A 5,000-nucleotide genomic window follows, 5' to 3' on the forward strand; every position below is an offset into this window, starting at 1 on the left:
GAGTGTGCGTGAGGCCCGGAGTGTGCGTGAGGCCCGGAGTGTGCGTGAAGCCTGGTGTGTGTGTGAGGCCCGGAGTGTGCGTGAGGCCCGGAGTGTGCGTGAAGCCTGGTGTGTGTGTGAGGCCTGGAGTGTGTGTGAGGCCTGGAGTGTGTGTGAGGCCTGGAGTGTGTGTGAGGCCCGGAGTGTGTGTGAAGCCCGGAGTGTGCGTGAGGCCCGGAGTGTGCGTGAGGCCCGGAGTGTGTGTGAGGCCCGGAGTGTGTGTGAGGCCCGGAGTGTGCGTGAGGCCCGGAGTGTGCGTGAGGCCTGGAGTGTGCGTGAGGCCTGGAGTGTGCGTGAGGCCCGGAGTGTGCGTGAGGCCCGGAGTGTGCGTGAGGCCCGGAGTGTGCGTGAGGCCCGGAGTGTGCGTGAGGCCCGGAGTGTGCGTGAAGCCTGGTGTGTGTGTGAGGCCTGGAGTGTGCGTGAGGCCCGGAGTGTGCGTGAGGCCCGGAGTGTGCGTGAGGCCCGGAGTGTGTGTGAAGCCTGGAGTGTGCGTGAGGCCTGGAGTGTGCGTGAGGCCCGGAGTGTGCGTGAGGCCCGGAGTGTGCGTGAGGCCCGGAGTGTGCGTGAGGCCCGGAGTGTGCGTGAGGCCCGGAGTGTGTGTGAGGCCCGGAGTGTGTGTGAAGCCTGGAGTGTGTGTGAGGCCTGGAGTGTGTGTGAGGCCTGGAGTGTGCGTGAGGCCCGGAGTGTGCGTGAGGCCCGGAGTGTGCGTGAGGCCCGGAGTGTGTGTGAGGCCTGGAGTGTGTGTGAAGCCCGGAGTGTGTGTGAGGCCCGGAGTGTGTGTGAGGCCCGGAGTGTGTGTGAGGCCCGGAGTGTGTGTGAGGCCCGGAGTGTGTGTGAGGCCCGGAGTGTGTGTGAGGCCCGGAGTGTGTGTGAGGCCCGGAGTGTGTGTGAGGCCCGGAGTGTGTGTGAGGCCCGGCGTGTGTGTGAAGCCTGGAGTGTGTGTGAGGCCCGGAGTGTGTGTGAGGCCCGGAGTGTGTGTGAGGCCCGGAGTGTGTGTGAAGCCTGGAGTGTGTGTGAGACCTGGAGTGTGTGTGAGGCCTGGAGTGTGTGTGAGGCCCGGAGTGTGTGTGAGGCCCGGAGTGTGTGTGAGGCCCGGAGTGTGTGTGAGGCCCGGAGTGTGTGTGAGGCCCGGAGTGTGTGTGAAGCCGGAGTGTGTGTGAGGCCCGGAGTGTGGGTGAGGCCCGGAGTGTGTGTGAGGCCCGGAGTGTGTGTGAGGCCCGGAGTGTATGTGAAGCCGGAGTGTGCGTGAGGCCCGGAGTGTGCGTGAGGCCCGGAGTGTGCGTGAGGCCCGGAGTGTGTGTGAGTCAAGGCGGCGCTGCGCATCACACGTCACGTGTTGCATTTTGAAACTTTGTACACATTTGTTACTTAGGCTCTGTTAAAAATATATGTAATATTTCTGATTATGGCATAGATTTCTCCCCACCCAATTAGGCTTATAAAGTAATGATAAAAAAACACAAATGCTTGATAAAGGGCCGGCCCGAGGAGAGTGGCGGGAAACAGAGGTCGACTGATATGGTTTTTTTCAGGCCGATGCCGAAGCCGATCTTCTGGAATCCGGGTCGGCCGATGGCCGATAAATGCTGCCAATTTATTTTGGGCGATATTTGGCCGATATGTGCTGGTTTTAACCTCTATTTGAAAGATAAAATGTAACACAAATAATTACTTGAGATAGACAAAATTTCTCAACAGAAACATTTATTGAACAGTTGACCAATCTGCACTTGTAAACTTAAATTAAAAATGTATAATGTAAAAAAATATTGTATAAATAATGTATAACAAATATATTAAATAAATGAAACAGGTAAGAAGAAAATAAACTGTCAAATAAACTTTTCAATAAGGAGGTATAAGCGGGCGGTTTTCTTTTCAGCCACCAGACTGTAATGACTTAAAAAGGGGAACAATTTACGAGGTTATAAGGTTATGTTAGTATTTTTTGTATAGTATCTTGACATCATTTTATAGATAGGTATAGATATAAAATCTAAAAAATGTTTCATAATTCAGCTAATAATACAGTACATTGTGAGTAATACAAGGCCAAAAACGTTTCTATCCTCTTCCCAAAAACTGTCCAGAAACATGTATTTTTGGTTTGTTTGTTTTGTTTGTTGACGTACAAAGCCAAATGGACATAACCTAGGCTTGATTATCACAAAAAAGGGTGAAAAAAACTTTAGGCCATATGGACAAAATTGAATGATTTAATAATATAGTAATAACTATAACTTATAACAATAACGTATTTCACTAGTAGATTGCTGTTGAACGACAAAAACAACCACCAGATGGGAAAATTATATTTTACAATAACTTTAAATGCACCACAACGCACCGTCTGTTGTTCTTCAGACACTGCTTAACGTCCCGCTACTAGCTAACTTTATGTTAAAGTTAGCTGCTGACTAGCATCCCGTGCAGCGAAGCGATGTTTCTGTTATTCTAACGTCTGTTTTCAGAGCATCCAAGAGAAGCACTGGCATAACAGTAACGTTAGCACCGTAATGAAGCACAGAAACCCACGTTGATATTCGGTCCGGTTGATATCGGTCGTTAAGGCACGAGTGCCGTATTAGCACCGGGTCTGTCTGTAGCTACTCACTAGCAAAGCAAAGTAAGTCCATCAGTAGCCTATTGTGCGTTGGTCTCTTTTTCAGTACTCAATACTGAGGGTACTCAGTACCCTCTCAAATAGAAGACACACAAACAGAACAAATAAAAGTCTCAGATTCACTGTCTAATTGCAAAATTCTTGCTTACTTATTGTGACATGATAGCAACCCTTCTGCTGTGATAATGCAACTTCAACTACGCCATCAATATCCAGAGTAGCCGAACGTCATGTCGCCTATTCATGTTTTTTCTCGAAGTTGGCAGTCACATATCAAAAGTTTCTAATTAAATATAAAGGAGTTGTAAGAATTGAATCCTTACCGTTTTCTCCAAGGAACTTGGCTCCTTCTTTATGCACTGGATGAGGTCTGCGCACTCCAACACCAACAACACTAGGCTGCCCACAGAAGCGCCTGCCTAATAATCGACTTGATATACTTGGATATTGGCCGATGCCGATTATGTTAAAAAATGCAAAAAATCAGCCAATTAATCGGGAAATACCGGCAGAGGCGTCGCAATAGGGCAGGCAAGCCAATCAATTGCCTGGGGCCCCGCATTTTAAGGGGGCCCCCGAGGGCTGATCATTCAAACAATCAGGAATGTTAATATAGAGACGCAGCATCATCTCTGCATTCCCCTTAGTGAGGCGCGTTTCTCGTTAAACTGGTTATGTTTTCCCGTCTCGCCTCAGAAGCCTTTTTCAAACTGGAGCAGCGCTTACTCGCGGCATGTAGAAAATGCATGATTTGATTTGTTAAACATGAAAAGGACTTATCCGTCTGGTATGGCCGCTCGCTCTAACGTTAACCTAGATAAATGTTCGCTATTATTAGTGAAGTGTTTGTGCGGAGTGTGGAGCGCGCAATGTATGACATGAGGCGCCGGTGCGATTAGGCTACTTGCATTTTACAATAAACAGTGGAAAAAACTTACAATACTCTATCATTTCTGGTCACAAGGAAAAGAATAATGCATCAGTCGCAATTTTACTTTTATGTGTGTAAAGTCACAATAACAAGACAACGTTGTGCTTTTGTAAAATAAAATAAAACAATCAGGAGCGCTTTCATCGTCTCCGTGAACTGGAGCGTGTTTCAAAAATAAGCAGAAACACAGCTTATACTAGCCTCTCATACATGATACATATATCTATATAAAGATTGAAATGTCCACTTTTAAACAAACAAATTCTAATCGAAAGCAAATATCATCTGATTATGTAATCCGTATGAAAGGTGCATTTTTTTGACATATTTATTATCATTAGCCTGCTTTTGTGGCAAGATTTATGAATGCGCTTGAATATAGGCTTCCTCCATGAACCCAGTATTTAAGCAGAAATTAATATAAACATGTGATTAGTGACTAAATCTGTTACACATTTGAAGATTTACTGTATCTTGAAGATTGTTGTATTGTATCTTCTGTTATAAAGATGAAGATTGACATTCCGTTAATTAAAAAATAAGCACATAATGTTGTAAAAAATAAACGACTTGTGTTCTGTTAGATGTTCTGTGTTTTGACTACTTTTTGAATTTTTTATAATAATATCTCTAGGAAATGAAGATATATTAACAAAAAAAAATCTTATATATTATATAGGCTATAAAACATAGCTATATAAAACATGTATATATATATATATATATAAAGGCCCTCATTGATTAATTTTGCCTGGGGCCCCGACTCGTGTTGGTTCGCCTCTGAATACCGGCCCGGGCACAGAATCTAAGCTCTACTGCAGATACTATAGAGATGATTAGTGTGTGTGTGTGTGTGTGTGTGTGTGTGTTATCAGACTGCTGCTCTCTGCTGCTGGTCGTAATGAATGTCCTCCGTCAGAGAGCAGATGTTGAGCTGCTGGTGTTTGTCTTTATCTGACGAGAGCAGGGCTTTGTTACGCAGCGGGAGACGTTTTTATACACACACACACACACACACACACACACACACACACACACACACACACACACACACACACACACACACACACACACACACACACAGATAGAGAGCAGGAGCAACAGCAGGAGTCTGATAACACACACATACACACACACACACACACACACACAGATAGAGAGCAGGAGCAACAGCAGGAGTCTGATAACACACACATACACATACACACACACACACACACACACACACCTGACGAGAGCAGGACTTCGTTACGCAGCGGGAGCCGTATTTACCTCTCGCTTATCGATCCCTGCAGATTCAATCGCCTCCGTCGGCACTTCTGCTGCAGTCTTTATGACACACACACTAAGCCAACCCCTGAACCTACCCATCACACACACACACACACACACACCGGATCCGGGCCG

This window comes from Siphateles boraxobius, unplaced genomic scaffold (assembly GCF_051911475.1).
Source record: "Siphateles boraxobius isolate OS27281-9 unplaced genomic scaffold, OSU_SipBor_1 325, whole genome shotgun sequence".
NCBI lineage: Eukaryota > Metazoa > Chordata > Actinopteri > Cypriniformes > Leuciscidae > Siphateles > Siphateles boraxobius.